Genomic DNA, 13,019 nt, shown 5'->3' with positions numbered 1-13,019 from the left:
AATTCTACTTTTGTATCATTTAGATGTATGAAATATTAGAGCATTTATATGAGACATAAATTTATTGAATCTAAAAAAGATTTGATCAATATATTGATACTAAGAACCTCAAAGTTTTAAACCAAAATTCCTGCCAATTTTTGTAACTAGAGTAAATGGAAGTGACTCTGTAGAGAAATCATACATGTCAGTACAGAGGCACTATTTCCTCCTTATATATCAGTATTAAGTTCATGCATATTATAACATTTCATTAACCAGTCAAAAATTGGGGTGAAGTGGGAACCTATCCCTTCTCCAGCAGATCTTCCCAACCCAGGAATCGAACCAAGGTCTCCTGCATTGCAGGAGGATTCTTTACCAACTGAGCTATCAGGGAAGCCTAGAGCACTTTATTGATTTTTTTCTTTTTTTAAGAAGGGCAAAAACTCTCTGATTCTTTAGATTTCAATTGTACTTCCTAATGATTATTTAAAGCTTTTGTGGCCCTACTTTTTCTTTAAAACTTGTTGGAAGTTAATGCACTAGAATGATATCTATTCATTAAAATCCATGAAATTAAGAATTATTTATTTATTGATCAGCTTAACCAGTTAACCTCCCCTTTACTTACATTCCCATTGCATATGTGCTAAGTCGCTTCACTCATATCCAAGTCTTGGCGACTCTGTGGACTGTAGCCCACCAGGCCCTTCTATCCATGGGATCCTCCAGACAAGAACACTGGAGTAGGCTGCCATTCCCTCCTCCAGGGGATCTTCCCAACCCAGGGATCGAACCTGCATCTCTTATGTCTCCTGCCTGCATTGGCAGGTGGATTCTTTACCACTAGCTCTACCTGGGAATCCCTGCATACCCATTCAGTTCAGTTCAGTTCAGTCTCTCAGTCATGTCTGACTCTTTGCAACCTCATGGACTGCACCACGCCAGGCCTCCCTATCCATCACCAACTCCTGGATCTTGCTCAAACTCATGTCCATCAAGTCAGTGATGCCATCCAACCGTCTCATCCTCTGTTGTCCCCTTCTCCTTCAGGCTTCAATCTTTCCCACTATCAAGGTCTTTTCAAATGAGTCAGTTCTTCCCATCAGGTGGCCAAAGGATTGGAGTTTCAGCTTCAGTATCAGTCCTTCCAATGAATATTCAGGACTGATTTTCTTTAGGATTGACTGGTTGAATCTCCTTGATGTCCAAGGGACTCTTAAGAGTCTTCTCCAAAACCACAGCTCAAAATCGTCAATTCTTCAGCACTCAGTTTTCTTTATAGTCCAACTCTGACATCCATACATGACTACGGGAAAAACTATAGCTTTGACTAGACGGACCTTTGTTGGCAAAGTAGTGTGTCTGTTTTTTAATATGCTGTCTCATTTGGTCATGGGAGAAGGCAATGGCACCCCACTCCAGTACTCTTGCCTGGAAAACCCCATGGACGGAGGAGCCTGGTAGGCTGCAGTCCATGGGGTCACTAGGAGTTGGACACGACCAAGCAACTTCACTTTCACTTTCCACTTTCATGCATTGGAGAAGGAAATGGCAACCCACGCCAGTGTTCTTGCCTGGAGAATCCCAGGGACGGGGAGCCTGGTGGGCTGCCATCTATGGGGTCGCACAGAGTCGGACACGACTGACACGACTTAGCAGCAGCAGCAGCTCAGTTGGTCATAGCTTTTCTTTCAAGGAGCAATCGTCTTTTAATTTCATGGCTGCAGTCACCATCTGCAGTGATTTTGGAGCCCAAGAATATAGTCTGTCACTGTTCCCTTTGTTTCCCCATCTATTTGCCATGAAGTGATAGGACCAGATGCCATTATATTAGTTTTCTGAATGTTGAGTTTTAAGCCAACTTTTTTCACTTAACTCTTTGACTTTCACCAAAAGGCTCTTTTAGCCTCCATTTACCTCCATTGAATTGGAAACACCACGAATAACAATACCCTTGTGTTTTACACAAAGTTTGTTATAATGTAAGTTGATTAACCTAAAGAAGGTGATGATAAAATCACAAGGAAACAAACTCTTGTGTGTGGTTCCCATTTTCACAGATCAGCAAAATACTTTGGAATTTTCAGAGAAAACATTTTCTTGATTTACACATTTATATTCTTGGTCTTTACAAGTTCTGTTATATAAGGCCTTAAGTTTCTAATTATAAATTTGGTGAGAGAGCTACTGCATTATTGTTAAGTATTAAGTTTATATGCAGAAGCTGTGCAGTGAATGTGATTTTACTCATATTAGTATTTTAAGGATAAAATGATGAAAAATACATTTATTGAGCCCTTAATATATCACATGAGTTATTATATGGTTACATAATTAACTTATTCAATTTCATTTAGATGAGATTACTTTAGATTAATAAAGTATATATCCTTTTAACTATAATTTCACAGAACTTTTGGATTTTTATTTTTTCTATTTATGGATATTAAGATAATATGAATTATATTATATAATATGTATAAAAATAAAAAGAATTCTCATATACAATATATTACTGAATATGGATATTCCAATTATTACCATAGAATTTGAGGTAGATGTATAATTCTTTCAAAGAAACTCATTTTCCAAAACCTAAAGCACTGTATTGCAGTTTTTTTACCTCCAGAATATAGCAAAGTAGATGATATAAATTAAGCTAAACAATTACCAAAAATAGAAAACTCTAGTTAGTTGGTACCTCCTAGAATAGACCAGGTTGCTTTTTCTTTTCTAATTAAATAAAAGTAATTTGATCAAATATATATGTTAAGATAATAGTTACCCCAAACAAAAAGCTTTGATTAAGTTTATTTGGTGTATCTTGATTTCTTATGTAGCAATTAAAACATCCATCTTCAGGGAAAAAACTGCTTCAAAGATCTTTTATTCCTAGGTAGGGAGTGCATGAGTCACTAATTACAACACATTGCTCAGTTTTCTCCACTTACAGTACTTTCATCTTGTGAGGAGATTAATAGCCATCCTTGAGACACCAGCTGCTGTCTATTTATCAATGAGAAACCCGTGGCTGGCAGGTCTTCTAGAGGACTAAGGGAAGCTAACACAGGGACTTAACTGCAGGCTGGTAACTTGAGTGTGGAGACAAAACAAAGACCTCTAGGCACTGATGAGTCCTGAACACTGTGATTGTTTTCTCCTGTTTCAGGTAATACCCTTATCGTATCTTTGACTATTTGCTGCTCATTTTCATTTCTGTGTCTTTGGTCTGAAGCCACATCAGTATGACAGTTGTGTCTCACACTGCTTTTGTGAGAAACCATATTTAAGAAGTATAGAAGCTGATTTTACTGTTTTTAGCAGTGTATTTTTTCTTCCCCAAATTTTCTAAAGAAATTAATTCCTTTACCTCAAGATTATGCAATCTTAAAAACAGGGTACATCAGAGAAATAATGTGTGTGTCCAACAACCAACTTTCTGCCTGAAATTTAGTCCTAACTCTGTGCTGTAATCACTTCAAAATACATTTGTTAAAAGAAACTCGAGAGAAGATTCAAGGAAGATGAAAGAGTAGGAACCAGCAGGAATTTGTCTCCTCATCTAGACAACAATTCTGCTGGCACAATCTATCTGATATAATTATTTTAAAACTCTAGAATCTGTGGAAGGCTTGCAACTTACAAAGACTTGGACAATGAATTGTGGTTAATTTTGGTCCATTTCAGCTCTTAACACAGTAAGCTACCTATCCACCACCCCCAGCCATCTGGCAGGCAGTTGTGTATTAGTTCCTAGAGCACGCTGCACAATAATATAGGATTTGAGATAGGTTCTCCAAATACTGATGATCTGTTCTGTGATTCCTGATTGCTGCTTTTAATCACAGAGGGGCAGACAGAGAGGGAGGCAGCCATTGTTGTTGCTAGCCCCTCCCACTCTGGATGAATTAACTTCCAGGGGCTTTAAAGAATCAGTATCCTTTTATTTCCCTTTCATTTTTTTTGCTTTTTGTTCTCATGGGAGTCAGCCATTAAAGACTAGAATATTCAAAAACAACTGCATATACAGGGGGAGTTATAAAGTGAATTTCCAGGGAAAGATCTAAGAAGACCTAACTTTACATCTCAGCCTGACACTCAGCACAGAAACAACAATCCAAAAAAAAAAAAACCCTGAAAAAGTATATGGACATTTATGAGATACAATCCTCATGGCCCATGATAACCACAAGCTAAGGGCCTTCAGAAGGAATAATTTACATAACGACAAAGATTTTAAGCAGATCAATCCAATACATGTATGTTATATATAGATACATCTCCCAAACAATGCTTAGACAGTTTTCAGTGCCCATCCCTTAGTAAGTGCTGAATGTGAATAATTTACACATTTCCACCACAACAAGGTAGGTATCATTTTCTCCTTTATTTCTGGAAGGAATTTGCAGCATAAAGAGATCACCAAATTTTCCCAGTAGGTAGCAAGTAAGAACAGCTGTAGAACATAACATTCAGGCTACCTGGGTGCAAAATTAATGCCTACATTCACTCTGCTTCTAAAGTGGAAATGAAGTTTCTTCAGCAGCATAATGTACATTGACGTATTATTGAAAAATTAATTCTGAATTTTCCAGAAGAAATTAGAAATACAGTAGACAGGAAAGGACTCTTAAACACCTTCTATAACTCAAAGATCCAAAGAATTAACCTAGGCAGAAAGGTTTGAGTAGGCTTCAAATTGCAATATATTTCTTACATGCTAAATCTAATATATCAGAGAGTAGAACATAAGGGAATTTAAAGACACTAGAGGACTACTGAGGCAATGTAACATGACTTGGGATTCAACAATCTCTTATAGGCATTATATAAAAATGGAATAGGAAGTTTAAAGCTAAGATTTCTAGAATGCATAGATAAAAATCCAAAAGCTATTTAGTTATGAAGCTTAATCTGGATGTTAATTGTAATGTAGAAGAAGATATAAATTTCAAAGACCTATTTTAGGCAGTGTTTTATATTATCTGCTTGACAATATGGAATGAGTGAGTGAAAGTCGCTCAGTCCCAACTCTTTGTGACCCCATGGACTGTAGCCTGTCAGGCTTCTTTGTCCATGGAATTCTCCAGGCAAGAATACTGAAGGGGGTTGCCATTTCCTTCTCCAGACAATATGAAATCACCAGAAAACCAAATAGCGTCACCGATTCAATGGACATGAATCTGAGCAAGCTTGGTGAGATAGTGAAGGACAGGGAAGCCTGATATGCTGCAATCCATGGGGTCGCAAAAAGTTGTATATGACTGAGTGACTGAACAACAAAAACCAAAACCAAATAGAAAATATAAGAGTAACAGAGAGGGGACTTCTCTACCTTTCATTCTTTGGAGTGCATGTGTTGCATTTCTATAATACTACAACCACATTAGAGTAACACAAGACTGAAATGATGTAGATTAATCCAGTCCTAAAAGTAACAGTTAGTTACATTACTGTATAAATTGTTATATATGGAAGGCTTGCATCAAAGAGTCAATAAAGTGTACACTTTATTTCATTTGCACAACTCCTGGAAATATTCAAAAACACCGTTCATGGGAAGGAATATAAAACAAGGGTAGAAATTTTCATAGATCCAGATCTTATCCATTTTATCATTTATTTCAGAGGGCGAGTACTTGAAATTCAATTCTACTTGATTTATCTACTATGATAATACATTCAATGTCATTTTAAATTGTGCTTGGTATTATAGAGTAGAAAATGAGCTTCCTGTTTCAGAATATTGCTATGTTGAAAGATTTTAACAATAAATATATATAGTTGTTTCTATTAAATAATTTGAGTTGATTTATTTAAGACTTTTAAATGAAAATAAATCATATGTTATAATAAAAAGAGAATATTGACTCTGTGCTCTATGATATAAGAAATCTCTGTCCCAAACTGATTCCAGACCCTGTTTGCTACTGAGAAATTTGTTCTGAATATGTATCCACTAACCTTGGACCCCACTGCCTCATTGTCTTGGCAGTAATACACTGAGATTGGCATCTATTGTTGCTATAGGCTAAGGTTAGGATTTCCCTGGTGGCTCACAAAGTTAAGAATCCACCTGCAATGCAGGAGACTCGGATTTAATCCCTGGCTCAAGAAGATCCCCTGGAGAAGGAAATGGAACCCACTCCTGTATTCCTGCCAGGAGAATTCCACAACTAGAGGAACCTGGCAGGTTACAGTTCATGGGATTGCCAACAATCAGACACGACTGAGCGACAAACACACCCGCACACTCACACAAGGCAGGGTTGGGAAAACCTCGAATGACATCACTTTGCAAGTGAGACAACATTATATTCCTCTCAGAGATTAGTAAACAGAGGTCCCCAAAACTTAAATGACTTATTTGAAGCTAAACAGCTGTGATATAATCATTGTTAGCTTTGAAACAATATCATTTTATTTCAAACTTTATCATAGCTGCCGCTTGACATTGTACTTATGGACATTAAAACATGAAATTTTAGCTCATTCTTGGTTTTGCTGTACAGTATTAATGTGAGAAATAGATGGGGGAAAAAGTGGAAACAGTGTCAGACTTTATTTTTCTGGTCTCCAAAATCACTACATCACTACAGATGGTGACTGCGGCCATGAAATTAAAAGACGCTTACTCCTCGGAAGGAAAGTTATGACCAACCTAGATAGCATATTGAAAAGCAGAGACATTACTTTGCCAACAAAGTTTCGTCTAGTCAAGGCTATGGTTTTTTTCTGTGGTCATGTATGGATGTGAGAGTTGGAGTGTGAAGAAGGCTGAGCGCCAAAGAATTGATGCTTTTGAACTGTGGTGTTGGAGAAGACTCTTGAGAGTCCCTTGGCCTGCAAGGACATCCAACCGGTCCATTCTGAAGGAGATCAGCCCTGGGATTTCTTTGGAGGGAATGATGCTAAAGCTGAAACTCCAGTACTTTGGCCACCTCATGCGAAGAGTTGACTCATTGGAAAAGACTCTGATGCTGGGAGGGATTGGGGGCAGGAGGAGAAGGGGACGCCAGAGGATGAGATGACTGGATGGCATCACTGACTCAATGGACATGAGTCTCGGTGAACTCCAGGAGTTGGTGATGGCAGGGAGGCCTGGCCTGCTGCAATTCATGGGGTCGCATAGAGTCGGACACAACTGAGCGACTGATCTGATCTGATCTGATTAATGTGAGAAATATATATATGTTTTAAAAATCCAATTAAAATCCCATGTATTCAAATCTCCCTGTATTATTTAGATTTAAAAAAATGCTTACATAATATATATTTTCAAATTTTCTAATTTTCTTCCTGTTGTAATCCTGGCATAATTTTTAGCATGGCATCTATTATATTAGTGTATTCCCCATTAGAATATAATGTGTAGAGTGATCAAAAAGGATCTTCTCAGAGTACCATATGGAACAATTTTTTAAAGATGAATTCTAGTTTAGAAATACTGAGGATAATGGATTAGTAATTCAAAAAGAAGTTTCAAAGGAATATGTTTTCAAGCTCATTCTACTGAGGCTAAATTTCATAAGTCACTAGCATGACATGTCTGGACCTAGGTGAAATTAAGAAAAATTTTATAAAGCAATGTTTAAGAGTTTCTTCACTCCTTTGATCTTGTTTCTCTGCAGGGAATATTTTTTGTACATAGACATGAAGTCAACTGATCCTTGTCATTTGGTTCAGTTCAAGCCCTTCAGTCATGAGCAGTGTCCACTGAACTGTGGATTCTCATCAGACAACAAGGCCACCTGTGAAAGCAAACCATGATGTATAGTCTGACACTGTTACCCTGAGGAGCTAAACTTGACATTGGTGAAGCCCAAATTAGTATTAAATCCTTACCTCATCTTTCATTAAAAATCATCCCTCATGGGTCACAGCTTTGTCCAGATGTTTGGAAGCTAAGTGCAACTCAAAACAATTTCTTATCTTTAGCAAATACGAACTCACCCGTGTAAAACTTAAAGAAATATAACAGGCTATTATTGAAGTCTGTTATATGGTTGCAAGTTGCTGAGAGAGTAGTTCTTAAAATTTATCACAGTTTTAAAAGTTCTGTAAATATGTATGTTGACAATGTTAACTAGACTTATTGTGGGGATAATTTCACAAAATATACAAACATGAATCATTAAAAAAAAAAACAAAACTTAAAGAAATAGAGTCTAGGGGGGAAAAAAAAAGACTTAGTCGACTTTTGTTATTAGTGGTTGTAATTTTTATGACTTTTTCCTTTTTTGTACTCAATTCCTAAGTAATTCCACTATAATATTATCATTTACATCATTTACGGTACATGATTTTAACTTTCCTGAGGGTTACACAACAAAACTGTGAAAGTTTTTGCAAGTAGATTCCATTATACTTGAAGTGGTCCTTATTTAATAATTTTTTGAACAACAGATTCTGAGAAGAAACTGTATGGCTTCTAGAAAATCGCCCTAGTTGATTTACTCTCAGTGCTACCCTCAATTTACCTTCTAAATATATTCTAAGAAATGAAATTAGGCAACTGTAATTTTTCTGTGTGTGTGAGAGGAATTTTGGTAGCTTTTTGAAAATGCAAATGCACATTCGTATATGTGGAAATAGTGAATAAACAAAGAGGTAAGATTGCTGCACTGAAAAATATATGAGTATGTACACTGGTTCGATATTGTTACATTTCTCTCCAAAGTAATAACAACAATTTATTTAGTCAAAATTAGTGGATGGGTATATTTGATTTTTTCTTTGTGTCCAGTAGCATTTTCTAATTTGGGCATTCATTTTTTACTTATAGTATGTACTTCTTTTTATAGTACATTTTATTTGTTGTTAGTACTAATCTATGGTTAATTATAGCATTATAAATATTTTTCCTAAAATTGACTTTAAAAGTAAATTAGGAAGTAGTGTGATAGAAATAATGTGATGTTTTCTTGATACTATCTGATATAGTCAAATCAGAAATCTTGTTTTTTTTTTTAATTTATTTTTAATTGGGGGAAATTGTTTTATACTGTTGTATTGGTTTCTGCCATCAGATCAGATCAGTCGCTCAGTCGCTCAGTCACTCACTCTTTGCGACTACATGAATCACAGCACGCCAGGCCTCCCTGTCCATCACCAACTCCCGGAGTTCACTCAGACTCACGTCCATCGAGTCAGTGATGACATCCAGCCATCTCATCCTCTGTCGTCCCCTTTTCCTCCTGCCCCCAATCCCTCCCAGCATCAGAGTCTTTTCCAATGAGTCAACTCTTCGCATGAAGTGGCCAAAGTACTGGAGTTTCAGCTTTAGCATCATTCCCTCCAAAGAAATCCCAGGGCTGATCTCCTTCAGAATGGACTGGTTGGGTGTCCTTGCAGGCCAAGGGACTCTCAAGAGTCTTCTCCAACACCACAGTTCAAAAGCATCAATTCTTCGGCGCTCAGCCTTCTTCACAGTCCGTCTCTCACATCCATACATGACCACAGGAAAAACCATAGCCTTGACTAGACGAACCTTTGTCGGCAAACTAATGTCTCTGCTTTTCAATATGCTATCTAGGTTGGTCATAACTTTCCTTCCGAGGAGTAAGCATCTTTTGATTTCATGGCTGCAGTCACCATCTGTAGTGATTTTGGAGACCAGAAAAATACAGTCTGACACTGTTTTCACTGTTTCCCCATCTATTTCCCATGAAGTGGTGGGACCGGATGCCATGATCTTTGTTTTCTGAATGTTGAGCTTTAACGCAACTTTTTCACTCTCCTCTTTCACTTTCATCAAGAGGCTTTTGAGTTCCTCTTCACTGTCTGCCATAAGGGTGGTGTCATCTGCATATCTGAGGTTATTGTTATTTCTCCCAGCAATCTTGATTCCAGCTTGTGTTTCTTCCAGCCCAGCGTTTCTCATGATGTACTCTGCATAGAAGTTAAATAAACAGGGTGACAATATACAGCCTTGACGAACTCCTTTTCCTATTTGGAACCAGTCTGTTGTTCCATGTCCAGTTCTAACTGTTGCTTCCTGACGTGCATGCAAATTTCTCAAGAGGCAGATCAGGTGGTCTGGTATTCCCATCTCGTGAAGACTTTTCCACAGTTTATTGTGATCCACACAGTCAAGGCTTTGGCATAGTCAATAAAGCAGAAATAGATGCTTTTCTGGAACTCTCTTGCTTTTTCCATGATCCAGCGTATGTTGGCAATTTGATCTCTGGTTCCTCTGCCTTTTCTAAACCAGCTTGAACATCAGGAAGTTCACTGTTCACATATTGCTGAAGCCTGGCTTGGAGAATTTTGAGCATTACTTTACTAGTGTGTGAGATGAGTGCAATTAATGAGGTTCGTGACATTGTACAGGAGACAGGGATCAAGAACATCCCCATGGAAAAGAAATGCAAAAAAGCAAAATGGCTGTCTGGGGAGGCCTTACAAATAGCTGTGAAAAGAAGAGAAGCGAAAAGCAAAGGAGAAAAGGAAAGATATAAACATCTGAATGCAGAGTTCCAAAGAATAGCAAGAAGAGATAAGAAAGCCTTCTTCAGCGATCAATGCAAAGAAATAGAGGAAAACAACAGAATGGGAAAGACTAGGGATCCCTTCAAGAAAATCAGAGATACCAAAGGAACATTTCATGCAAAGATGAACTCCATAAAGGACAGAAATGTTATGCACCTAACACAAGCAGAAGATATTAAGAAGAGATAGCAAGAATACACAGAAGAACTGCACAAAAAGATCTTCATGACCCAGATAATCACGATGGTGTGATCACTGACCTAGAGCCAGACATCCTGGAATGTGAAGTCAAGTGGGCCTTAGAAAGCATCACTATGAACAAAGCTAGTGGAGGTGATGGAATTCCAGTTAAGCTATTCCAAATCCTGCAAGATGATGCTGTGAAAGTGCTGCACTCAGTATGTCAGCAAATTTGGAAAGCTCAGCAGTGGCCACAGGACTGGAAAAGGGCAGTTTTCATTCCACTCCCAAAGAAAGGTTTCTGCCATACAGCAACACAAATCAGCCATAATACATACATCACCTCCCTCTTGAGCTTCCCTCACCTCCCGTCCTCTCCAAATGCTCTAGGTCATCACAGAGCACCTGGTTGGCCTCTCTGAGTTATAAAGCAAATTCCCACCAGCTATCTATTTTACACATGGTAGTGTATATATTTTCCTTTCTGAATTTCTTTTTCTTGGGGATGGTCTTGATGACAGCCTCCTATACAATGTCACAAACCTCCGTCCATAGATCTTTAGGCACTCTATCAGATCTAACCCCTTGAATCTATTTCTCACTTCTACTGTATAATCATAAGAGATTTGATTTAGGTCATCCCTTAATGGCCTAGTGGTTTTCCCGACTTTCTTCAATTTAACTCCAAATTTGGCAAGAAGAAGTTCATGATCTGAGCCATAGTCAGCTCCCAGTCTTGTATTTGCTGACTGTAAGAGCTTCTCCACCTTTGGCTGCAAAGAATATAACCAACCTGATTTCTGTATTGACTATCTGGTGATGTCCATGTGTAGAGTCTTCTCTTGCTTTGTTGGAAGAAGGTGTTTCCTATTATCAGTGTGTTCTCTTGTCAAAACTCTATTAGCCTTTGCCCTGCTTCCTTCTGTACTCCAAGGACAAATCTGCCTGTTACTCCAGGTATTTCTTGAATTCCTACTTTTGCATTCCAGTCCCCTATAATGAAAAGGACATCTTTTTTGGGTGTTATTTCTAGAAGGTCTTATAGGTCTTCATAGAACTGTTCAACTTTAGCTTCTTCAGCATTACTTATCAGAGCCTAGACTTAGATTACTGTGATATTGAATGGTTTGCCTTGGAAATGAACAGAGACCATTCTGTTGTTTTTAGGGATGAATGCAAAGAAATAGAGGAAAACAATAGAATAGGAAAGACTAGAGATCTGTTCAAGAAAATTAGAGATACTAAGGAAATATTTCATGCAAAGATGGGTAAATAAAGGACAGAAATGGTATGGACCTAAGAGAAGCAGAAAATATTAAGAAGAGGTGGCAAGAATACACAGAAGAACTGTACAAAAAAGATCTTCATGACCCAGATAATCATGGTGGTGTGATCACTCACCTAGAGCCAGACATCCTGGAATGCAAAGTCAAGTGGGCCTTAGGAAGCATCACTACGAACAAAGCTAGTGGAGGTGATGGAATTCCAATTGAGCTATTTCAAATCTTAAAAAATGATTCTGTGAAAGTGCTACACTCAATATGCCAGCAAATTTGGAAAACTCAGCATTGGCCACAGGACTGGAAAAGGTCAGTTTTTATTCCAATCCCAAAGATTCAATGCCAAAGAATGCTCTAACTACAGCACAATTGCACTCATCTCACACACTAGCCAATTAATGGTCAGAATTCTCCAAATCAGGCATCAACACTACATGAACTGTGAACTTCCAGATGTTCAAGTTGGATTTAGAAAAGGCAGAGGAACCAGAGATCAAATTGCCAACATCCATTGGATCATTGAAAAAGGGAGAGAGTTGCAGAAAAACACCTACTTCTGCTTTATTGACTGTGCCAAAGCCTTTGACTGTGTGCATCACAACAAATTATGGAAAATTCTTAAAGAGATGGGAATACCATACCACCTGACCTGCCCTGCATCCTGAGAAATCTGTATGCAGATTAAGAAGCAACAGTTAGAACTAGAGGTGGAAAAACATACTGGCTCCAAATTGGGAAAGGAGTACATCAAGGATGTATATTGTCACCCAGTTTATTTAACTTATATGCAGAGTGCATCATGAGAAATGCTGGACTGGATGAAGCATAAGCTGAAATCAAGATTACGGGGAGAAATGTCAACAACCTCACATATGCAGATGACACTACACTTATAGCAGAAAGCGAAGAACTAAAGACCCTCTTTATGAAAGTGAAAGAGGGGTGTGAAAAGTTGGCTTAACTCAACATTCAGAAAACTAAGATCATAGCATCTGGTGCCATCAATTTATGGTAAATAGATAGGGAAACAATGGAAGCAGTGAGAGACTTTATTTTGGGGGGCTCCAAAATCACTGCAGATGG

This window comes from Bubalus bubalis, chromosome 16 (genome assembly GCF_019923935.1).
Source record: "Bubalus bubalis isolate 160015118507 breed Murrah chromosome 16, NDDB_SH_1, whole genome shotgun sequence".
Lineage (NCBI taxonomy): Eukaryota > Metazoa > Chordata > Mammalia > Artiodactyla > Bovidae > Bubalus > Bubalus bubalis.
This window is presented reverse-complemented; position numbering follows the sequence as displayed.